This window comes from Scylla paramamosain, chromosome 12 (assembly GCF_035594125.1).
Source record: "Scylla paramamosain isolate STU-SP2022 chromosome 12, ASM3559412v1, whole genome shotgun sequence".
Lineage (NCBI taxonomy): Eukaryota > Metazoa > Arthropoda > Malacostraca > Decapoda > Portunidae > Scylla > Scylla paramamosain.
Window position 1 is genome coordinate 25,172,184 of NC_087162.1, and position 25,764 is coordinate 25,197,947.

The 25,764-nt window shown below is 45.2% G+C and overlaps 1 long non-coding RNA gene and 1 other non-coding gene across 2 annotated transcripts in view; both read left to right on the plus strand.

The window, feature by feature from the left end:
• LOC135105453 (uncharacterized) overlaps nt 1-25,764 on the plus strand; it is a 97,345-nt gene that overhangs the window by 54,082 nt on the left and 17,499 nt on the right. The window contains exon 3 of the long non-coding RNA XR_010270853.1: nt 461-482. This is a non-coding gene — a long non-coding RNA (uncharacterized LOC135105453). The remainder of the gene's footprint in view (nt 1-460; nt 483-25,764) is intronic.
• Nucleotides 23,776-23,848, plus strand: Trnaf-gaa (transfer RNA phenylalanine (anticodon GAA)). Its single transcript has one exon. It is a non-coding gene; the product is annotated as a tRNA-Phe (tRNA).

Sequence of the window (25,764 nt, forward strand, 5' to 3'; positions counted from 1 at the left end):
ATACCACCAGATTCAATTTTAGATTTCATGCATTGTGAAAATAGAGAGAAGCTAGGTAAAGAAAAAAAATACCTGGCATATGACTAGGCCTGGTTCATATTCCCTGCACTGTAAGGCATAAAAAGATTGTAAGAGTGAAATTATGTAAAAAAAGAAAAAGTTACTTCAATTACCAGCAGATCTCATTTAGACTCATTGCATAGCGGAAAATAGAAAGAGAGGAGTTAAGTGTAGAAAAAAAAAAGGCACTCATAACATTTAGATCCAATTTAGATTCCTTGTATTGTAAATGAAAGTCACTTAGAATGTTAACAGATCCAATTTAGATTCCTGCTATTACAAAAAAAAGTGGTAATAGGAGTAAATAGTAAAGGTGGTGATGTCAGCCCCGCACTGCACATCAGGGGAGATAAATGCAAATGAAGAACAAAATGTAATGCCTCTTATTGGTGCTTTTCAGGTTCCGCCGCGCTGAGGTAAAGGTGAGTCAGTGAAGGTGATGTTTTGCGACTTTAGGTAATGTTATTTGAGTTTGGGTAATGTACCTCGGGAATTTACCTGTTGTTACTTGAGTTTTGGTGATGGTACTTGGGTTTTGGATGATTTAATTTGAATTTGGGAGATTTTATTTGAGTTTAGGGGATTTCATTCGTTTTTTGGGTTTTTTATTTGAGTTTTGGTATTGTAGCTTGAGGATTTAGCTGATGTTGCTTGAGTTTGGGTGGCGGTACTTGAGATTGGGTGATTTTTTTTTTTTAGTTTAAAGTGATATTTGAGTTTGGGGTCATGTTTCTTGAGTTAATGCAACGTTATTTAACCCTTTCACTGCTAAATGATGCATCTATCTGATAACTAACCACTCTGAGACATCTTTTCTTGTTCCACAGTCAAGTCCAAACATTGCAAAACCTTTTCTTTTTGCAGATGCTTATAATGATACCATGCATTGTCTTTAGTGCTGTGAATTGTTGTTTATCGTAGTGAACATGTTAAATTTAGGTGATGTTACATGAGCTTACGGAATGTTACTTCAGTCAAGGTAATATTTCTTCAGTTACGACAATGTTACTTCAGTTTAGATAATGTTACTTCAGTGTGCTCGAGGGGTGTAAGAACTGATCTGCTCGCCTTGTCTTAACACTCGCACCATCCTCTTTACCGTGGCCTGTCGTGGCTGTCTGATGCTCTGGCTGTGGATGGCTGGGGGAAGTGACAAGAAATTATGTTTTTATCTACCTTCATGCTTTACCCTTTCACTGCCACACAATTTTTTTCCCTCCATAATTACATGCAAACTTTTTTTACGCCACTTATTATTGGTCTGCATTCTTAAATAGTTCCGCTGCATGGATGACAAAGCTAACCTCATATTCTTCTGTTTTTTTTTTCTTATGTCCATGAGTATTTTTTTCTACAGTGGTCTGACTATTAACGGAGACGAATGTGGGAGTAAAGGGATTATTTCTCGTTGGTGTTTCGTGCGGTTCTGTTCAGCGAGTTGGTTACGTTAGAGTGTTACTTTTTCAGACGTCATCTCACTTGTCTTTGTATTGCTTGTTTAGGTCTTTTGTGTGTGTGTGTGTGTGTGTGTGGTGTGTTTCTGTGTCGGTTCGTCAGGCATTAAATCTGCCTCTTTATTTGTTTTGTTAATCCGTTTGTTGTTAGTCCGATTGTGTTTAATATTTTTTGCGTTTTTTTTTCTGTCAACCTGCCTTTTCATCTCTCTCTCTCTCTCTCTCTCTCTCTCTCTCTCTCTCTCTCTCTCTCTCTCTCTCTCTCTCTCTCTCTCTCTCTCTCTCTCTCTCTCTCTCTCTCTCTCTCTCTCTCTCTCTCTCTCTCTCTCTCTCTCCATCTCTTCCTCCCTCATTCCTGCCTCCCTCCCTCACCCGTCTCTTCCCCACCAACCTCCCAGGCGTCATGAGGGCAGGGCGTCAGGTGGCCGTGTCTCGCTCACAAAAACACGATCCTTTACCATATAATCGGATGCCTCCAGCGGGACGCCTCGCCCTCCTCTAATTGTTCCTTGGCCTTCCGCAGTCCCATTAAGCTTCCATATAGGAGGGCATGTCTTCAGGTCCCTCCAGCTTCAAACACGGCACCTCCCTCCCTCCTTCCTTCCCTCACTCCCTGCCTCACTTCATCTCCCTATTCATCTCACTCTACCTGTCCGTCTCCTCTCTCTCTCTTTCTCTCTCTCCCTTGACTCTAAAGGTAAAAGGTTCCGTCATCTTTGTGTACTTTGAAAAATGGAGAAATGCTTTATCGTGGTGCAATGATAAGCCACTATAGGCCGGTGTGGGCTGAGGGGTGTTTGTCAGGTGTCCAGGCGGGGCCGTGGGAGTGGCGCGGCGCCCTCAGGCTCCTCCTCAGTGAAGCGGAAAGGCTGAACAGTGAGGCGTCTTAACTCCTTCACTTCCTCGGCATCAGTTTATTCAGGATGTTGTTACGAAGTTTTGTTAAGTTTACGATGATGTTTCTTGTACTAAGTGAGATAAAATGATGTCTAGTTGCAGGTATATTGTTATTATACCTTTATTTTATTCTGTTCTCAGTAACTATAGATGATCTTGTGAAGTTTAGAATCATAGTAACGAGTGAGTTAAGAGCAGCAACCTTCAGAGAGAGAGAGAGAGAGAGAGAGAGAGAGAGAGAGAGAGAGAGAGAGAGAGAGTCCGCCTGCCATTGCTTTATCTCACGAATGTCTTGCTAAGTAAAGTAATGCCTGGATACATCAGCCACTCGCATTGTAATGTTGGTATTACAATTTCTTCCTCTCTTTCTTTTTTCCCTCCTGTCATGGCGAGTGGAAAGACTTGATAGAGATGTTACTTATTCTCCTTCTTATTTCTCCTCCTCCTCCTCCTTCTACTTCTTCTTCTTCTCCTTCTTCTTCTTCTTCTTCTTCTTCTTCTTCTTCTTCTTCTTCTTCTTCTTCTTCTTCTTCTTCTTCTTCTTCTTCTTCTTCTTCTTCTTCTTCTTCTTCTTCTTCTTCTTCTTCTCCTTCTCCTCCTCCTCCTCCTCCTCCTCCTCCTCCTCCTCCTCCTCCTCCTCCTCCTCCTCCTCCTCCTCCTCCTCCTCCTCCATCTCTTACTCCTTTCCTTTGGGCGTGTTCCTGTTTGCATGCTTGCCCACACACACACACACACACACACACACACACACACACACACACACACACACACACACACACACACACACACACACACACACACACACACACACACACACACACACACACACACACACACACACACACACACACACACACACACACACACACACACGGAGAGAGTCAGTCATACGCAAACAAAGAAAAATCAAAGAAAATTCAGGAAGACATCACAAAAACAACCTTCTTATTACACCTTTTTTTTTACTTTTTTTTAACTTTAGCTCTAAGATACAATTTCTCCTCCCTCCCCCCTCTCTCTCTCTCTCTCTCTCCCCCCTCATTCCACTCACTCCATTCACATCCCTCACTCCACTCCTCACTCCCCTCATGGGCCGGAGCAGCATCAGCCATTCCCTCCCTCCCCCCTCCCCCCACGTACACCCTTCTCCCCTCCCTTCCTTCCTGATGCCTTTCATAACGGCGGAGCTGGGTCGTGCCATTAACTTTTTCCTCTGCTGTGTTTTTGTGACATACCAGAGAGAGAGAGAGAGAGAGAGAGAGAGAGAGAGAGAGAGAGGGCGTGGGTCAGTGGACGGTCGTGCCTCCAGCGTCATCTTAAAGCACTTATATATATTTTTTTTTGCCTTTGCTCTTTTTCATACTTTTTTTTTTTTTTATGCCAGCGGGAATATGACTCAAGATCATGTAGTCTTGACGTGATTTACTTGCCTCATAAACAAATTACCCCTTATTATTTTGGTGAATTAGTCAGGGAGAGAGAGAGAGAGAGAGAGAGAGAGAGAGAGAGAGAGAGAGAGAGAGAGAGAGAGAGAGAGAGAGAGAGAGAGAGAGAGAGAGAGAGACACGAACGAATGGACAGATAGACAGGCTGGGGCAGACTTGACTTACCCCGTTTCATTTTAAAACAGCACAGAGAGAGAGAGTGAGAGAGAGAGAGAGAGAGAGAGAGAGAGAGAGAGAGAGAGGAGAGAGAGAGAGAGAGAGAGAGAGAGAGAGAGAGAGAGGAGAGAGAGAGAGAGAGAGAGAGTTGATCTACCCGATTCATTTTAAAACAAGACAATTTTTTCTTCTACATAATATTTCAATTCTCTACTATAAATCCACAACTTTCTTTAGAGTGGGACGGCGGATGGGCGGGAGAAGCTTTAACCTTTAGTATTCTTACACCTCTTACTTCATAATGAATTGTATATTTTATCACAGACAACCTCGTACGGGCGAAAAATTTAAGTCTGCATCTGATTATGTTCAAGTGGGCCTTTGTGAATATACTCGTAACTTCACGCTTACCCCAGCACACCACTCCTTATGTCTTAGATAATTCAATCCGTGTTCATGGTGACCCACTCAATACTAAGCTTCATGGAGTCACTAGAGAAAATAAGTGTAAAATTGCAATGGAGGAGTAACTAGATTTTGTGAGATTATTTTTAACTCCTTCATTACAAACTTATATCATAAACATTAATACGTATATTACTTTAATGATACGGAGAATAAAGGTTAAACTGATACCAAGGCGATGAAGGAGTTAACGACCAAGCAATCACGTAAACTACACCCAACAACTTTCCTTCTTCCCTCGCTAGACGCCACGACCTGTTGAACATCATCCAACACGTATCAGCCTTTAATGACACCTAGAATAAAAAATCTAACAGATAGCTATGCAGTGAACGAATAAACAAGCAAACTGATACCTACTCACACAACCAACAACCCTCATTTCTCCCCTTTGCCTAGACGCCACTTACGCATTCTCCAACTGATAAAAAAAAAAAGAAAAAAAGATATGCCGTGAACGAACGAACAATCCCAAACTCTCCATCTTATCCACACAAGCCTTCATTTCCTCCCCATGCCAGACACCCACGACCTACCTCTTAGACACCCTGCAGCAGATACCCAGCATGAAAACTAAGCACCTGATACCCAAAATGAAAAGAAAAATAAACAGATACCTATGCAGTAATCAAAGCAAAGCAAACTCTGAAACCCTCCCACTTATTTACCACAACCAACAACTTTCCTTCAACCCTTTGCCGGACGCCCCCGACCTCTCTGAGCATCCTCCAGCACTGCGGCATTCACACGAGTATCTATAATTTAATCGTAAGTCGGGCTACGTATATGGACAGTGTTAACAGCCAGCGACGTGTCAACCCCCTGTGGCCCTCAGGTGATGTCCGTGTCCCTGATAATGCTGTCGCCCCAAGCCCCCGACGGTGTGAGTGCTCGAGTGAGGGGGATAAAAGGGATGCATGATGCCTTTTGAGATACACCTGCGTTCACGTCCTCAAGGTGCGTGTGGAGGTGAGGGCTTCGGAAGGAGGATAGGGAAGAGGAAGATGAAGTAAAATTATGAGAAGGTTGAGTGAGCATGAGAGAAGGGTGATGGGGAGGACCTGCTTAGGTGGAGGTATTGGCGAAGGAAAGGACGTTCGAGGAAAAGGTGGTGGCGTAGTAAATATAATAAGAGCAAGGAGGATGAACAAAGTATAGAAGAAAATAACAGGGGGATAAAGAGGATTAGGAGGAGGAGAAGGAGGTGAGAAGGAGGGAGGTAGTGGTGGTAGTAGAGTACATAAATAAAAGTTATGTATAGGAAGAAAAGGCGTAGAGAGAATTAAAAAAAAAAAAGATAGAAGAAATTATGAAGGAATAAGAAGAATAAGAAAAATAAACACACAAGAAGAAGAAGGCACAAATGGAAGGATGTGGAGGAAAAGATAAAGAGAGAAAAGAAATAAACAAGGAAGAATAGAAAAGACTTAAATGAAGAGGCGGCGGAGGATAATGAGTGACAAGCCCTAGGAGAAGAAGGTTGAGGGAAAGGCGTAGGCCAGAATGGGAATAAGGGTGAACAAGAGGAAGATGAGGAGATGATGGAGAAGGGCGTGTTCCAAAGAGGCGCCTCGTATAGTTCAGTCTTGCTTCTGGCGACGAGAGGCAGGGTTTTATCAGGGCTGATGCTAGAAAAACGGCTGGCTCTCTCTCTCTCTCACTCTCTCTCTCTCTCTCTCTCTCTCTCTCTCTCTCTCTCTCTCTCTCTCTCTCTCTCTCTCTCGTCGTAGCACTTCGCCAAAAAGAAAATAAAAGAAATGAAGAAAGAAGAGTGAAAAGGAGGAAAGAGGTAAGAAGGTAAAAAAAGAGTAAAAAAGAAGAAACCTTGAAATAATTAAAGAAAGTGAAAAAGAAAAGAAAGAGAAAAGATAGAAAATAAAAAAAATATATAAGAAATTCTCTCTCTCTCTCTCTCTCTCTCTCTCTCTCTCTCTCTCTCTCTCTCTCTCCTCTCTCCTCTCTCTCTCATCTCTCTCTCTCTCTCTCTCTCTCTCTCTCTCTCTCTCTCTTGCCACATACACTACAAAACGTGCTGTCTATTTGCTGTCTGTCGGTTCCGTCTTGTCCTGGTCTCCTTCACAAGTTGATTTTCCTTTTCCACTGACTGACGCTTCATTAGTCGACAGCAGTGATAAACTCGCAACTCTTTCCTGACTGGCGCGTCCTTCTCCCCGTCCGGCAGCTCCAATCAGTCGTCGAAGTCATTGATAAACCGACTACGTACCTGGAATTTTGCTTCATGTCTTACCAAGTGAAAAAAAAAAAAAAAGAATCGATAAAAAAAAAAATGTCCAAGTCACTGATAGAATTGCTTCACATGGTCCCGCAGACATTGAGGGAGATAATGTTACTTTAATTCTCCGTCCAATTTTGCATCAGCTTACACGTAAAGTTGTCTTCTTTTTTTTTATGTGGCGGTATGAGCTTGCGTGTTTGGCGGGAACTGTGAAAGGCGGAATGGCGGCGGAGTGTGAAGTTAGAATTGCTGGGTTAGTTAGGTAGTTTATGTGTGTGCTTGTTGATGTGAATGCTAAGTCCAGCTCGTCCTTGAAGCGGTTGCGGAGGAGGAGGAGGAGGAGGAAAATAATTGAGTAAGGGTGTGGTATTGTCAAGGATAAAAGTAAGATCGCCGCTACAGTTTCTTTGATTTATCTTCCCATTCTCGTGTTTTTTGAAGCGATGCGGCGCGGGCTGATTGTGGCGGTGGTGGTGGCGGATGGTGGAGAGATGATAGTGGTGATATTGGCGGCGGCGGTGATAGGGGGAGGTTTGGTGCTTGGCAGTGGTGCAGGTTTGTGGTTGGCTGTGTCTTCGGTGTTATTTTCTCTCACCTCACCACACCATCACACCCACACCACACCACACCACACCACTGCTTCACCTTCATCGTCGGGGAGAGGCATGCACGATGAGGGAAGCACTAGAGTGGGAGAGACATGGAAAATAAGGACGGCAGGGGTGAAGTCTCGAGAGGAAGAAGAGATGGAGGGAGGGATGGACTGAGATGGAGGAAGGGACAGAGGAAGGGATGGAGATGGGGAAGGCGGGGAGAGGGGAGGATGCATGACGCTCCACTTTAAAGGTGAGACATAATGGCGCGCCCTCAGGTGACGCTGCATGACTCGCTTTTTCCGGAGCGGGAAAATAGGATGTGTCCCGCAATCGGCCATTACCCCGCGTGCCGCTGAAAGGAGCCGCGGATCCTGCCGGGGAGGAAGAAAAGGAGGAGGATGAGGAGGAGGAGGAGGAAGAGGAGGAGGAGTAGGAGGAGGAGGAGGATTAGTGATGGGTGCAGTGGCGGCTTTGGGGTCACAGAGCCGAGGGTCCCCAGCGAAGGGCGTTGACGGTTCGTTTATATCTCGCTATAATGGCTTCCACTTTATCGCATTAAGGACGGGTAAAAACTGTGAAATTGTAAGACATATTTTGGCCTCGTACAAAGGCGCGCTGTTTGCCGTGTTAAGGGCGAATAAGAGCCGTGGATGGGGACGCAGCATTTTATTCCAGTATGATATTGCCTCTTGCTGCATCAAGGGCCATTAGAAAGGAGAGGAAAAAGAAGAACGTGCAGGAGAAAAGTTTTCGCTGCTCGGTTGCGTTTTATTCTTGCATATCTGTGTTTATTAGGTCTTGAAAATATGGACGGCAAATGTCCAGCAATTATCCAGGTAGAAAAAAGAATAATTCCACAGATGAATATTTTTTTGTGTGCGTGATTTTAGTCTTAGTGACGCTGTGAATTTCGAGTATTTGAATTAGAGCAATTTTTTCTTACATTCCAACATTTTTTCTTCGTTCTTATACCCGGCGATGATCTTTCCTCCTCTTATGTAAAAGCCATACTCTTAATTTTTTTACTGATGTTATAGTTTTAAAATTCCTTAAAATATGAGTTCATTTTTTAAGTACCTGCGTGGCAGCGTGGGGATGTGTCTCGGACGTGAAAGCGCGGCGGGGCTGCGGCAGAGGACTGCGGCCGCGGCGGCGTCGTGTTGCAAGGTAATGCCTCGGCGGCGCCTGTGAGGTTTTTGTCTCGCCTCGTCAAGGTCGACTGGCGGGGGAACGTAAGCTTGGCCTTTTCCCTTTTTCTTGACTTATTGAGACCTGGACTTTGTGGGGCATTAACGATTTTCCGGAGACCCTTGGGTACATCAGACATGGTCCCCACCGATGCGCCCCGCGGAGGCTCAGCAGGCAGGCCCAGGGAAGCAGGTCCCGGGATATTTTACGTGCAGGAGAAGGAGATACACGGGAGACGCCCTAGGTATTCAAACTGAGTGAAAAATTCCTTTGTGGATCCTCCTTTAGACGCGTCATTCGTGTCTCACTTTCACGGATAATATTACTTTTACAGGCAGTGAAAAGTAATTTTATTTAAGAGCTTTTTTTAATATAGGGTTGCTTTCATAATACCTTCAGTAGCTTTGATTGGTGTATAGGAGTGCCCCTTTCTCTCCCTGAGCTCTTACTTCAACCTATTCTTCACTGCAACCCATGTATGGTACCTCTCGTGTACGTGAGAGGCGGCAGCACAGTGGCGTGCGTGGGAGGGCGTGGGAAGGGCTCAAGTCAGCCACAACACTTGTATGCGGGATGGATGTCTCTGTGAATGTGTCCCGAGCGTCATCCTGTCTCTTGACGCGGAGTGAGCGGCGTGAGGACCTGGGAAGACTGGTCACTTGTCACCCTCGCCACCCGCACAATGAACACAAGGAACACAACACTCGCAAGGCCTCAATGTCACATGAAAATATAAAATGACGTTACGTTGTTGCTGTTTCTTCGCGTTTATGTTTTCTCACACTGCTTTCCCTTCCTCTACAAAGTCTTCTTTCGTTGTCTCCGTGTTCTTTGGATCTTTTTCCTCGTCGTTCGTTTCTTTTCTTTCTAAAATAATGTATAGTTGCTGTTTTTTTCGTCTTTTTTTTTTTACTATGTTTGTCTTCTTTCTATAGTTTTTCTTTCTCAGTGTTTGCATTGCTTGCAGTTCCCTTTTCATCCTCCTCTTTCCTCTTCCGCCTCTTGAAATGAAAATATATAGTTCCTGTTTTTTTCCAGTCTCAATTCTCTGTTTTTACATCGTTTTGTCTCTTTTTTTTTATCATAACTTTTTTCTGTGTCTCAGACCTTCCTCTCTTCCTCCTCCTCCCTCCTCCTCTTAAAGTAATATTATCAAATTATATATTTTTTTGTCTGACATGTCTGTTTTTACATCGTTTTTGTCTTTTTTTTCACCTATAACTTTTGTTTTCCGGCTCAGCTTTCTTTACGCCCTTCTTCTCCTCCTCCTCCTCCTCCTCATCTTCTTAAAATAATATTGTATGGTTTCTTTTTTCTGTACCAAATGAGTTGTCTGTTTTTACATGTTTTGTCTCTTTCATCTAAAACTCTTTTTTTTTTGTCTGCGTCTCGGCCTCCTCCATCCCCATCCTCCTCCTCCTCCTCCTCCTCCTCCTCCTCCTTCTCCTCCTCCTCCTCCTCCTCCTCCTTCTTCTCCTCCTCCTCCTCCTCCTCCTCCTCCTCCTCCTCCTCCTCCTCCTCCTCCTCCTCCTCCTCCTCCTCCTCCTCCTACCTGCCAGCATGCATGAGGAACGGTCACATCTGCATAGCCTCAGCAGCGATTTTCCCAGCGTGGATGATGGAGCTTCAAGCGTGAGGCAGGACAGCTAACCCTCCCCGGGATGATGAAGAGTGACTCGTAAACTTAAAGCTACGTCTTAACCCCCCAAACTGCGGCAGGTGTTGTGTTGGTGGTGGTAGTGGTGGTGGTTGTGGTGGTGGTGATGGTATAAATATATGTTGTGGGTTGTTGGTATGTGTGTGTTTGTGTGTTTGTGTGTTTGTATGTATGTATGAGGTTTTCGTGGTGTGTTTGTCTGTGTTGGGAAGTGTGTGTTTATATTATTCTCTCTCTCTCTCTCTCTCTCTCCTCTCTCTCTCTCTCCTCTCTCTCTCTCTCTCTCTCTCTCTCTCTCTCTCTCTCTCTCTCTCTCTCTCTCTCTTACTCTTCACTTGTCTGTTTCTTTGTCTGTCTCTCTGTCTGTTCGCCTTTGTATCTCGATGTCTGTCTCTGTGTGTATTATGTGGGTAATAATAATGAGTTTCTCCAACTGTCTACGAATTTTGAATATGTCCGAAAGGAGATGATGATAATGAGGGGACTTCGGTAAGCAGCATTGTTGTAATGAAGTCTTTATTCTTGGATGTTGTCTTCGTCTTCAGTATGATAAATAACTTCCATCTTATTTAATGAAAGTGTGATAAGTAATTGCCATCTTATTTGGGGAATGATAGGCGATTTCACTGAGATCCCAAATGCCCACATTGAATAGACATAGATAAATAGATAGATAAATGAATAAATAGAACACTAAGTACATAATCTAAAGAAAGCTTTAAATAATCTACTTTTCGTTTTGCTATCGGTGATGCCTTTCAAAACTGTATACAAAACCTGCACAAAACTATTAAATTAACCTCAACAGAAGCCACAGGGGACAGGAGATAATTTTTCAAGTTAAGTGAACGAAATAATCCACCTTCGCGCACCAATGCTTAATATGTTCTTAGTGTGTCAGTAGTTAGTGTGCCAAGGCTCGCATTCGTATTCCCCAGGTAACTGTGGTCGCCTTCATGTCTCTCTCGGCCGCGATAAAGACAAAGCAGCTCCTTGAATTTCCTCGCCTTACTGCGGGTTTCTGGTTGTTGTGGTTAGCCGCGTGGTCAGCCTGGTCACGTCTCGGGTGCCGCTGCATGTGTCGGCCGAGTGTAAAATGAATGTACATGTTGACCTGAATGTCCCGCGGTGAGGAGGTCTTGTATCTGTAGCCGTGTGCCGCTCAAGGAATACTACAGCCCAAGCCCGCTCCCCTCCCCTGCTCCACCTCCTCGCCCACCTCTCCCCTCTCTACCTAGTCCTGCTTTCCTCCCTCCCTGCCACATATATAACCTACTAGCCCCAGGCTCTGTAGGTAATAGCCGGGCAGCCTTACTCTTACCTCTTACCTTCGTCCCTCGTCAGTAATTAGTGAGGCCATCTGCATGTTGGGCCGCCGCCGCTCTCCCCCTGCATCACGCCCTCGCAGCCTTGCCCAGCACGCCGCACCCCACCCACCCCCATCCACTAAACTCACCAGACCTCACCCTACCTACGTACTCCCCCTCGTCCTCTCCCTCGCGAAGCACCTACAAACTATTCAGCCTCTCACGTCCTAGACATCCCACCGCGATCCCCAGCCAGGATCCCCGCGCACACCCACCTCTTGCATCTCACTCAGGAGGGAGGTTACGAGTGCAAATGAAGATATGAGCTAACGCGGCCGACACGACACTACCTTTCTGCGAAATATGCATGGCCCAGACGAGGCAGTTACGGCACACACCTGGCCATACGGAACCGCAGGGCTGCATTTGCATAACGCGGCCTAAAGAACTCAGTGGCTAATGAAGGGTTACAGCGGGAAGGTTTTTAGTTGTGCCAAGTGTGGTGCATAAAGCGCTCGATAAATTCTGGGGATGTGCGCGTCTCACCAGCTCGTCTTCCGGGGCCTGGCGAGGCTTGGGGGACGCGAAATGGTGGTGAGAAGCTCGCTGCTTATCACCATTACCACGCTTGATTTCCCGATGGTTTCTGCTTCCCCACCTCCCACCACGTCTATCTCTCAACGCGGGTGGAGATCACGGGAAGCACGCAGGTCCTAGCAGTGGACGGGTCACGCCTAGCGAAGGCAAGTCACTATTTTAAAACGGTTAAGTGACGTAAACAAATGTGAATGGCAAAGAGCAGTGGGAAGGTTTTCTCTCGCTGACCAACGCGTGAACCTTCTTCGTGCTTCTCACACGCATGCATGTACAGAGAGTTCTATTTTGGATTCTGTGAGAGAGAGAGAGAGAGAGAGAGAGAGAGAGAGAGAGAGAGAGAGAGAGAGAGAGAGAGAGTTGGGGGGGAAGAGGGGAGATTTGCCTTGGTGGACAGCAACACAACATAATTCATTAAGGTTATTCCTCACCAACACCTCAGACGAAGCTGTAAAGTGTTGCACGTCTTGTCTTGTACTCAGGTGTGTGTAGGATGGTGCAAGAATGAGGAAGGAGAGAAAAAAAAAAAGGAAGAAGAACACGGTGAGGAGGAGGAGGAGGATGCGGAGGAGGCGATGACGGCGGCGGCAAGTCTAGTAAGTGGGTAAGGCGCAGGGTGAAGGAACAAGGATTGGCGTGACCCGGGGCGGTGTGAGAGGTACGCACATACATACAATGGCGGGGAGATAAAGTGTACTGTCCTCGCTCTGAGATTGCGGGTTCGAGCCCCACGAGTCGTTACCATGAGATTAGTTGTTGTAATATTGGAGCTTTTTCTCACCGTGGTCTAAGGGAGGGTATTTCTAATTTTTTTTTGTTTTACAGCAGGATTATAAAACCTGACACAAGGCCGACTTTCTAACTAGTCATCAGATCTTATTGTCATTTTTTTTTTCCGATATTATCTGAAAATTGCAAATCTCCGCAAATTTCAAAAAGTGACCAACAGACAAAGAAAACAAGAAGTGCCGGATAACGATGGCGCGGTGTCTGGCCCGGCGTGCATCCTCAGGACAAGTGTTCAAGCTTCTCAGTCCCTGCAAGTCTCCCATCACCCGCAGCTCTCACTGTGGCACCAAGCCTTGTGTAGCGGCGCCATCATGAATGCAGCGGTGACTCCCAGCATTTAAGATTGCATTGTCTACCGTAGAAAATTCGAAAAATTTTAAAGGAAACTATTTCCCAGTAAAAACTTGCCACACTGTAATCACCCACTGTAAAATTCTACATTGAATGTAAACTCATGTATTCTTGAAGAGCCTAGATAAACTTTTACTTAAAAAAAAAAAAAACATAATCCCTCTAGGAACTTAATGTCTTGGCTTGGACTGCTCAGGGTTAGTTTTCGAACAATTTCTCATTTCTAAACGTGTATCCACTTCTCGCCAAGGTGTGCTCTCAGGAACCATTCAACGCAATGTACTCTCCCCTCCAGTACTTGTTGGCGTCCACTGGTGCCATCAAACAACCTAGGTAGGACGTCAGGGGCTCCTCACCGTTTGTTATTCTGTTCCTTGGACAAAGAGGCCTTCTTGTACATAGTGGTTAAGGTCTAATACAATATTTAACATCTTACTCACAATTTAGTCGTGATGTAAAAATAAATAGTATTAGTGTTCTGTCCTCACCGTAACGTTTCCCGCAGCTTATGTTGTGAAAGTGTAGTGTCGCGAGTGACAGGCTGGGCCGTGTGTGCTAGCCTGTGTCACGCCTTTCTTGCCTCACCACGCCTGTAGCGTCACCCTTCACCGCCCCGCCGTCACCCACACATGATCCTCTCACATGCACCACCTCGCTCCCACACTCGTCTTGAGTAACGCAGCCATAATTTCCCACACTACACCACACACACACACACACACACCGCTCACTCCATCTGTGTGACCCACCCGCCCCCACCACCACCAACTTGTATCCATTCCCCAACACGTCACACTCCCTCTCTTTCTCTCATCTCCTGCTTTGATTACCACAACCACATCACGTCTTTATCCATGCAGCTCATTAGCCACACACTCGCCACAGGCTCTCGCCACACCTCAGTTCTGGCTCCCCGACCTGCCTCCCCGCCTCACCTTCCCGCCAGGCCGCTCGTCAGCTTTCTCACCCCACAGCACATCCTCCCAGGGAGATACTGACTTAATGGGAGAGTGTCGTCCCTTTGCCTCTCAGCCTCACATAAGGAATGTGTTGATTATTATTATTCTATACTTGAGTGTTTTAAAAAGCCAAAGTACACGTCAACTTGATATGTTGTTTTCCTCCTCCAATTATGGCCGCGCGAGTCAAACACCTCCAGCCAGGGCAGCTGAGGAGCTGCGCGATACACACACACACACACACACACACACACACACACACACACACACACACACACACACACACACACGTTTGTGTGTATTTATGCATTTATGTACATTTGCATAAATATATGTACGTACATACGTTTGTATGTATGTATGTATGTATGTATGTGTGTATATGTGTGTGTGTGTGTGTGTGTGTGTGTGTGTGTGTGTGTGTGTGTATATATATATATATATATATATATATATATATATATATATATATATATATATATATATATATATATATATAGTGGTGGAGGTCTTGGCAGGGTGCTACTTTGCAGATAATGATATCAATTGGGCAGACAGGAGGGCAGCCCGGGCGCAGTAATGGAGGCCCCGCGCGATACCACATCACCGGGGGCAGGGAACAATAAAAAATCAATAAAGTATGAGATAATGGTACACACCAACAATACAAAAGTGGCGTGAGGGCAAAATAACACAACAACAAAAAGCAGTAATGCTTCGCGCCGAACACTCGTAATGAAGGGCTTGCGTCCTGCTTCATCGGCCAAGGTGCGAAGGGCGGCTCCCCACACGCCCTCCCACCGTGCCCACGCCAGCCTGTGGGGCCTCGCACGCCCGCACCACGCCCCTTGCGTCTGTTGCCGCTGCATGCCGTCGCCCTGCTGGAACAACTGCCACTCTTTGTGTTGCCTGTCTTAAGAGAGTATCGGGACACCTTGGGCTGCACACCGGTGCTCGTGCTGCTCGTCTGGCTGCGCTGCGTCACTGCGACTCTTGTTTACGTCTTGCCCACAGGCCTGGTCCTGTTTCCAGCTCAATGAATAAAATCGATTTTTTTTTTTCGGATGAGACTAGTAACAAAGTTACATCCGGAGAAATTAAGATCCAGTAACACAAATAAAATTGTTACATAGTCCTTTTCCTTTCTTTTTAATACTGGTGTTTTTTTTTTTTTCAAGGAGAACGGGAGGGGAAGGAAAGATTCCAGACCTTTGATGAATCCCCTCCTCCAGTGGTTAAGATCAACTGGATATCATCCGTTACGTCGCCGCGTCAGAAACACGACCTTCGGAGGAGGATCGCATCTGATAGTGTGTACTGTACCTCAACAAGTTTACCTTATATTTGTACCGGTACCTGGCTTGGAGACCCGTGGCACACACAGGCTAGATGCAGTTAGCGAAGAGCAGTTGCTTCGCATACCTCGTTAGCCTCTACCTCCATTACTGAATAGTGAGGCAAACTAGCACCGCACGATGAGGGAGTTACGAGAAATGATTTTTATGTCGTTAGGGTAATTTGGTGGATGATGTACAGGAACCATCCCGCGGCGAGACTGGTGAATACGATTTCTAAGCAGCCCTGCGAGTTTCCAATCCATTTCTGCCTCATGTTCACTCAGTAATTCGTTTAGCGGTTACGATTTGTAGTCATATTTATTGACTTTTTTCTTTTTGCATTTTTAGCCTAGAGCCAACGCGGGCATATGATTTACTAGTTTGAATTTGAAACTAAACAATTCTAGACTCCGCATGTTACTTATTTTATAATTTTATGCAATTTTACTGAAGGGCCGATGAGAGGCTAAACATGGACCGCGTGTGGGACAGAGACAGGAGGCGAAGGGGCGAGAGAGCCTGAGTGTTGGGTGTGGAGGCAGCCAGTGAGGGGAGCGGGAGTTGAGGGTGAGGAGACAGGTTGTGAGAGGTGTGTGAGTCATGGATGTGGGTTGAGAGGCTGAGGGAGGGTGTGTTGGGTGTGGGTTGAGAGGGCGAGGCACGGTGAGTGTTGGACGTGGGTTGAGAGGCTGAGGGAGGGTGTGTTTGGTGTGGGTTGAGAGAGTGAGGGAGGGTGAGTGTTGGGTGTGGGTGCGACACGTGAGGGGTGAAGCGGGATGTGCAGGGCCGCGAAACAAGAGTGCTGAGGTGTGAGTGAGGGATCTGATGCCACCATTAGTCAGTCACCCCGTTAAATCATCACTTGTTGCTTCTGTTTTCTTTACCTTCATCATGATTTATGTATGTGTGTATGTACGAGAGAGAGAGAGAGAGAGAGAGAGATTAAATACGTTTTTACTGTTTAACAAGTAACCAATTAGATTTACAAGCCACCCCTCCGCCTGATAGACTGGAGGAGGGACGGCGCCTTGCCCTGTCCGAGAGGTGATAACAGGGAAAGGGTTTGAGGGTAGGGCGGAGCGAGGGACGGGCGGGGCGCGGCTGAGAAATCAAGGAGGAAGAGGAGGAGGAGGAGGGGATGAAGTGAAGTATAGGAAAGCTACTTAGCATGACCAGGAGGAGGAGGAGGAAGAAGAGGAGGAGGAGGAGGCGGTGAAGATGGAGGAGGAGGATAAAATCGAGAGGAAATAGAAATGATAATGAGGATATGGAGAGTTTGTCGACCTGCAGGTGGCGGTGACTGATCTACGCCTCATCACTCCCGCCTCCCGTCCCTCCCCTCGGGGCCAGGGGTGTGGCGGGGTCAGACACGCGTCATTAATATTCCCCAGGACCACACCAGCTCACCCTGATGAATGGGCTCGCCGCGGGAATTATGTATTATTTATTTTCCTAAGTCGCTTTTTACTAATTCATACGGAGTGATGAATGAAACGTGATTTTTATCGGCGGGAGGAAGGAGGAGGCAGAAGGAGGAGGAGGCGGCGGCAGCTCACTTCACTTAACGGGAGGTAAAAGACGCGCCTATTGGTTAAACAGCAAGTGATGTCATAGCCTTACCTGTACACCACCTTGAGCACCTGAGCGTTATCCATTACCACCATAACGAGCGGCAGGTAATGGCAGGGATCCGGCGCCCCTTAATAGATATCGCGCGCAGATGACTGTCACTTGTGGGAGGAGCGAGTAGGGGAGAGTGAAAAGCCGCCGCAGAAGAGGAAGACATCGCCGGCGTAATGACTTAGCGAGCGTGGCGAGGCTGACTCATGCAGTGCTCGTGTCCAAGGCGGTACACAGAGGAGCCTCGTGCTGACAGGAACGTCTTGGGAAGGTCTTATGATGATGCCTCGCTCCTTCCTTCCCATCCTACGTGCGACATAAGAGGCACTACTATGTTTTTTTTTTTCTGTCTCCCTCTCTTCCTCTCCTTCTTTAGCTTCTCCAGCAGTCGAGGATCAATTGGTTAGAATTTGTCGAGGCGAAAGAACGGGAACTAAGATGTTAAAACGGACTTCAAGGTTCAGAGAGAGAGAGAGAGAGAGAGAGAGAGAGAGAGAGAGAGAGAGAGAGAGAGAGAGAGAGAGAGAGACGCTTTAAGAATAAACCACATCTCTGAGACAGGAGGAAAACCAGATGAGAGTCACAAACTACGAAGTGGGGAATGGAGGAGAGTTTGGGAGACAGAGGATAAGGAAGAGGATTACGCGGAAAAAAAAAAATACTGGGAGATTTAATCTATTGTGTTTCCAAAGAAGCTTAAGAACACAGCTCCTTTTTTGTATTTCTGTTTTATACGATTACGTGAGAAGTGTTTAGATGAAAAAAAAAAGGCTAGCTAGAGAGAGAGAGAGAGAGAGAGAGAGAGAGAGAGAGAGAGAGAGAGAGAGAGACTGAAGAGAGAGACTGAAGAGAGACTGACTGACTGACTGACTGACTAAGGTGATGCGGAAGGACTGTCAACCTTTGTGGCAGTCATTATCAGTCTGAAAGGGGTCGCAGGATGGGTGGCGGGCGTGCGGCGGCATATCCAGCGGGGACCTCACAGGAGCGAGGGACGTGATGTGCAAAACCTTAAAGAAACGACGCGTGCTTCTCTGGCTGTTTATCGCTCAGACGGACACACACACACTGGCGCCCGGCAGACCACGGTGGCGTCAATAGGATGTTTGGGTGTGGCGGCAGGAAGGTGGTGGTAACATTAGCCTGCATTATTAAGCATCTCATTGGCTGGATAACGTGTGTGTCTGTGTGTGTGTGCTTTAATAGGGTCTGGTGTAGTTAGTGTACAGGCCCCAATAGAGAAAAAGTGTGTAAAATTTTAGCTTCTATGCATAAATTCCTTGCGTGAATGTTCCTTTCTGGTTGTGAGTGGAAGGAAAGAAGTTTACTTGATAATATAAGTAGAGCGTATTTTTTACTGTTTTTCTTTAAGTGCTTCATTATTTTAAATGTTGTGTTTGTAACGAAGTGTTGATGTTACTGCGAATTTCTTGTGTAATGGACAGTGTTGTAAGTGGTGCTGATGTTGGTGCTTACTGATTGTACGTGGTGGTGTTATGTAAGGTAGAGGGATAGGAATGAGGTCAGGGTAGTTTGTTTGGTGGTGGTGGTGGTGGTGATGGTGGTGGTAGTGGCGGTGATGAAGGTGGCTTTGTGGGGTTGCTGAGACTAAGACGAGGAAGAGAGGGGGAAGGAAAGCTGGATTACATCATCATATTGCCACAACAGATGCACATAAATATTTCTGCAGTGTTTATGTTTACTTTAAAGCACACACACACGCACACACACACACACACACACAACAGCAACAACAAAAACAACAACAACAACAACAACAACAACAACAACAAAACAACAACAACACGGCTTCTCAGACAACTCACTCAAGCTTGAAACCACAACTCTCTCACGTCCACTCATCACACACACACACACACACACACACACACACACCAAAGTGCAAACGCCTCTATAGCAGAACAGAAAACACCAACAACCACACACAAACAGACTGGCGGAAGACAAACACTGCAGACTCACGATGCATTGAGAATACTTAACTTATGATATATGTGTGTGTGTGTGTGTGTGTGTGTGTGTGTGCGTGAAGGATGGATGCTGGGAGGCAGGGAGAAAGAAAGAGAGGTAGAGAAGAAGGAAGAGAAGAAAAAAAGGAGGAGGAAGAGGAGGAAGAGGAGGAGGAGGAGGAGGAGGAAGAGGAGGTGGAGGAGGAGGAGGAGGAGGAGGAGGAGGAGGAGGAGGAGGGTATACACTCCATCATGACCTTACGTGATGAAGAGCACGAACAAGGGAAAATGTTTACCAAGATTATCCATAAATATTAATGGCGAGGAATGGTTTACGAGGAGGCTAAAGAGGGTTGTAATGGACCCCCGCCGACACATTTATTTTTTGAGGCTTCAAGGGCTTCTGGGGTGATTGAAGGTGCGGCTTAAATGGAAGAACACCCCCCTACCTCACCCCACACACCTTCCTGCTGCACGCCCGTCTTCGTCTTGTTGTGGCGTAGTGGCGTGGGTAGCGGCGCGTGGTATCCTTGGCGCACGATGAGATGGGGTGACGGAGGCGGCGATGCGATGCTTGTCAGGAGTCAGGGGTTCAAGGCGAGTCGTGTGTCGTCCTGTGAGGGTTGCGGGGGTTGGAGGGACACACGTCACTGTGTATATGCACGCAGGCTGACGCTGGACACAGAGGCTCAGTCGCTTGGGTTTAATATATTGTGTGTTGGATGAAAGACTTATGGGATGTGTGGTTTGTATCTCTCTCTCTCTCTCTCTCTCTCTCTCTCTCTCTCTCTCTCTCTCTCTCTCTCTCTCTCTCTCTCTCTCTCTCTCTCTAACCCCTTCACTTTCGAACATTTATATAAAAAGAGGTACATGTAGTGTGTGTGTGTGTGTGTGTGTGTGTGTGTGTGTGTGTGTGTGTGTGTGTGTGTGTGTGTGTGTGTGTGTGTGTGTGTGTGTGTGTGTGTGTGTGTGTGTGTGTGTGTGTGTGTGTGTGTGTGTGTTTCCGATAGGCTTTGAACAGTACGAAAAATAAACAAAAAACACGATCATACACACACACACACACACACACACACATACACACACACACACACACACACACACACACACACACACACACACACACCACCTCCCTTCCCACCCACATACACAAGGAAGTTGTCATTTACCAGCACGACCATTCCTTCCTTCCCTCTTCTCACCCCCCCTCCCATCCCCGTCCCTTCCCTTCACATCATAACAGGAACGGAGGGAAGAGGAAGGAGGAGAGATGAGGCGGCTTGAGAGGAAGAGGTTGAGGAAGAAGAGTCGGAGAGAGAGAGAGAGAGAGAGTATGAGGGAGGAGGGAGGTTCGAGGATCACGCTGGCCAAACACTCCATCTGTCCCGCCCTGTGATCTGTCTTAATTATCTACAAACAGACTAAATGGATGGCGGAGGCGTGGAGGTGGATGGTGGGGGGAGAGCTGGCGGGTGTGCGTGGGCGGGGTGAATGGATGTGAGGGGGCGGAGTGGGGGGATGGAGTGGGTGTGTTGTTTGTGGAACCTCTCTTTTGGTGGTGGAGTGTGCTTGTCTGTGGCCTCGAATTAATCATCTTGAACAGAGTATACAAGCTTTGAGGATGCTGAGTGCTGGTTCCTCGGAGTAGAGTGCTGAGGGAACCAGGTGTGGGGGCCTTGGAAGTGTGCTCTTTTTCTTTTGGTCTCCTTATCTCGTTTTTCTTTGCATCCTTTCTTTTCTCCGGCACAAAGGAATTATTGTAATCAAGTTGTGTTAATCACCCTCTGTTACCATTTTCTTTTCACTCTCCAATCGATAAGAAGAGAAAAGGTCAGTGACGAGTGGGAAGATAAAAGTTCATGCTGTTATACTTTTTCCTTTTCGTCTGTTCTCTCTTTGTTTCATTCGATCTGGTCTGCGCTTTTTTTTTTTTTTTTTTTTGCCCGTCTTGATAAATATTAATTATGTCGCGATAAAACTGTGGACAGGTGCGGTGCTCAGGTGTGTCAGGTGAATCCACGCGGCGTGTCTCGACTGGGAAGTGTGTTTTAGAAATTGTTGTGATTAATGAGATCGATAATAGCGTTACTGATATTACTACTTTTGTACTTAATGATTAAAGTTATTATAATTATCTTTATACTACTACTACTACTACTACTACTACTACTACTACTACTACTACTACTACTACTACTACTACTACTACTAAGTGCTGACGTTTTTATATTAGTTAAAGCTGCTGGCCTCCACTTCCTATTGCTATATAAATCCACTTATTTTTTTTCCCCTTTTAGTAATAGGATCGAGTATCTAACTTGCCTGGTCACCAGTTCCTCGTCCCAGCCTTGTGAGAACCGAGTAAGAAGCGTAAATGCGTATGTACATACCTAACCTGCTTTCAAGAGTTAGTAGGTGAGTTTACTGAACCAGAAATCAGTAGCGAACAAACCCTGTCAGTCTTTTGTTGGAGGTAATGGGGATGCTTGTGTGTGTGTGTGTGTGTGTGTGTGTGTGTGTGTGTGTACCCCCCACGAGGGCTGAGCTGAACCCTGGACTGGCTTTCTACTGCACACCCCGAAGGCTCGTTACGGGTGATGGCACCTTGGGAACAATCCACTTAATCCACCTGACCTCTGATCGATGCTTGGAGGTGTTGGCTGGTGCGATAATTAATTGTTGTTGCTGATGAGATGTCCAGCCAGCCATTAAGCACCAGTTCCCCTTGATAACCTTTGACATAAATGGCTATCAGCTGGACTGGCCATGTTCACAATCAGTTTTTCCCGTCTTGACTCATCTTTTGTTGGATGTGAGGTGCGGGTTCCTGCCCTAATGTGTCTGCCTGCCTGCCTGCCTGCCTGCCCGCCCCTAATCTGGTTTGGTTTGAGTTTTTGATTCGTCTATGCTGCTGTGCTTCTTGGGAACTAACTGGTTGAGTTATATGTTACTGGAACGTGTTTGTTTTGGATGCTGCTGCTGTTGTTTGTGGGAGACGGTTTTGGTGGTGGTGGTGGTGGTGGTTGGGTAGGTGGTGGTGCTGGCGTTGTTGTTGTTGTGGTTGCTGTTGTTATCATTATGGGTACATCTACAATAAAAACAAAAACATTGTCTTACGCATTGTTTAATGTTTAATGTTTAATATTGCTTCTACCAAAACGACTTCTACTACTACTACTACTACTACTATTACTACTACTACTACTACCACCACTACTACTTCCACCACCACCACCATCACCACCTACACCACTACCATCACCACCAGCACCACTGCTATCAACGTACCCGTCCCCCTTACCCCTCACCACAGTGTGCTCTAATAATCTAAATGACGATAAGCGAGGCATCAGCTGCTGGACTTGTTTTGGCTGAGTGTCCCATAAAAACCCACACAAAGAGAACGGTGCGCATTTCTCCCCCGCGTCATTAGGGCTCCTCTGGCACGCTACCGACATTCCTTCGATATTAACCAACTGGCTGGTGTTGCTTTAAACAATTATTAACAAACCATTGTCTCAGGGGTGGAATTCCGCGCAGGAGACACGAGGGGAAATCCAGGGCAATAAATCACTTTCTTGTGGAGAGGAAGAGAATGTAAAAGAGATAAGGGGATGTTTTCACAGTCATTTAATGTGCTTGTTTTGCGTTGTTATTTTTCTGATGCTTGTTATTAATGCTTTGTTTAGTGGGATTCTTCTCATTACGATTTATTTGGTGGTTATAATAGGAAAACAGATATTCTTACCAATTACTAAAAAAAAACATAAAATAAAAATTCTTTAGCCTAAAGATTTTATTTATTTATTTACTTTTTTTTATTTATCTATTTACTTATTTTTTTTTTTTACAGCCAGATTTGTTCGTCAAGGTGAGAGAGGGTGGGGACAGGTTAGTGCAGACTGACAGACATGCGTTTTTTCTTTACTTTTTGATTACTTTTTCTTTTTGCATAATTATGATGATGATGATGTTGTTGTTTTTATTGTTTTTATTTTCTTTTTTATTCTCCTCCTCCTCCTCCTCCTCCTCCTCCTCCTTCTTCTCGCTGCTTGTGTTGTTAAAGATGCTCTCGTTGTCCTCGTGCTCGCCAAGGTTAAGGGAACATGTCTCTGTGCGGCACGTGACTGAAGGTTGCCAGACGGTGCAGGAATACTAACCACGATCTCCATTTTTTTTGTATTTTTATTTATTTCTTATTCTAACAAAAGAAGAAAAAAAGGAGGTATGATATTTCTTGCATTACCCTTGCATTTCCTCTTTACCTGGGCTCGCCATCCATGTTTCAAAGCAAGACACAAGGTTTTCAGAATCTTTGGTATAATTTTTAGATTCTTACCGGGCAAAAAGTCAATATGATAGGTACTTTAATTCCCGTACGCCTTTTATCATGCATGTTTAATTTACTTGGATGTTAACTCTTTGATGATAAAAATATGACCTTTTTTTTTTTATATAATACAAACAACCGTACACCTTTTTTTTTTTATTGGGAAAAGATACAACTGTAGGCTTTTGGTTACTGAGCTACATCTAACAATGAGATTACTTCTCTTGTAATCAGAGGTGTCCTTCAGAATCACTTGCGAAACCTCTGCCAGACTATTTCATTAACTTTGATACTCCCTAACCAATCAACATAGGAAAGTATAAATATAAGAAACTTATTAGAAAGTATACGGGCACAATATCAAGCCTAGATAGCTCAGTTGGGAGAGCGTTAGACTGAAGATCTAAAGGTCCCCGGTTCGATCCCGGGTCTGGGCAGAAAACCAATGTTTTTATCATAACATAAGAACAAAAGGAAAGCTGCGAGAAGCCGTTAGGTCAACACATGGCAGTCCCTCTCTGAAATACATATACCTACATACAGTATTTCCACCTATCATCTTCATCCATAAATTTGTCCAATATTATTTTAAGCCCTCTAATGAATCACCACTAACAACCTTAATACTCTATTCCATTCATCTGTCACTTTACTCCTTCCTTCCTTCTTTTTTTTTCCTTATTCAACTTTTCCAAGCTTGAACACAAAGTTGGAAGGGAGTCGCTAAGTCAGACACATAATAGAAAAACAGAAAGCAAGTCGGCGGTAGAGGCGAGAACAGGGCGGCGTGGTGAGCATGAAGCCATATGGAGGAGAGGCGCGTAATGCCCTGAACAAGATTGCAAACTGCCTCGCCACTCGTACAGAAAACAGCGAATAAGAAGCGGCACAACCTTAAAAGATGAAGACTGATCGGTAACTGAACCATTCTTCGCCTGAGAATGAGGTGAGGGAAAAGAAAACGAGATGAGATGAGAGAAAGGAACTGGAATAATAAAAGAAATAGAAGGAGATAGAGTAGAAAGGAAAGGAGGACGAAAGAGCAGGAGATAGAGTAGGAAGGAAAGGAGGAGGAAACAGAAGATAGAGAGGCAAGGGTGATAGTGAAACAGGAGGAGGAGGAGGAGGAGGAGAGGAGAGAGAAAAACAAGAAATGAAGACTGAATAATCTGAAATGGAATGTGTAGGAGGAGGAGAAGAAAGGAGGCAAGAGTGATGGAGAAACAGTAGAAGTGAGAGAAAAACGTGAAAGGAAAAACTAAAAAAAAAAAATAAATAATAATAATAAAAAAATTGAGATAAGTGGATTTGCGGGAAGTGGAGTAGATGGAGGAAGAGGAGGAGGAGGAGGAGGAAAAAGAAACGAGAGAGATGGAAGAAGAGAAAGGGAAAAATATTAATAAAAATGAGAAGACAAAAAAAAAAACGAGAAAAGGGAATTAAAAGGAAGAGGAAGAGGAATAAGATGAGTAGAAGGAGAGAGAAGCAGATAAGGAAGGTGAAGCAATGTAAGAAAAGAGAAATAGAAAGAGTAGCAAGAGGGAATAAGAAAGAGACTAAAAATAATCCGAGAAAGGTAGATTAAAAAGAAGAGGAAGAGGCAGAAGGTGAGTAGAAGGAGAAAGAAGAAGAATAAGGAAGAAAGGCAGATGAAATGAAAAAAAAACAAGAATGAAAATAGCAAGAAAGAAAAGAAAGAAGACTAAAAAAAAAAAAAAAAAAACCTGACATAAGTGGATTTGCTTGAGGTGGAGGAAGACGAAGAAGAAGAAGAAGAGGAGGAAGAGGAGGAAGGCGACATAACCTAACATCAGGGTTTGCTTGCATGACTGCCGCTGCCTCGAGGAATGGTCTTAGTAAAATTTGCCAGCAGATCATATGACTGGAAACAAGGAGCAAGAATAAGGGAGGCAAAAGAACTTGGGAGAGGGAGAAAAAAATCAGAAGAAAGAAGGAAACTGAATGGAGACAGAAGGAGAGGGACAGAAGGAAGTAGCAATAAGAGGAAAGAAAAAAAAAAAGAACGAAGGGTTAGTAAAAGAAAGAAGTAAGGGAAAAGTGGGGAGGAATGTAGGAAGAAAGGGAAAAGAGACAAGGAAAAGTAGGAAGAAAGGCAAAAAGAGAAGAAAGGAAAGGAGTTATGAGAAAAAAATGTAATAGTAGGAAGAAACGGAAGAGAAAGATAAAAAACTTAAAGAATGAACTAACAAGAACAGGGAGAATAAAAAGTGAAAGACAGAATAGACAATAGAAAAGAGAAAGGAAAACTGGCGAAAATGAATGAAAAGGAAGGGAAAGAAAAAAGGTTGAAGGAAGAAGAAAGGGAAGAAGGCAAGGATGAAAAATAAATATA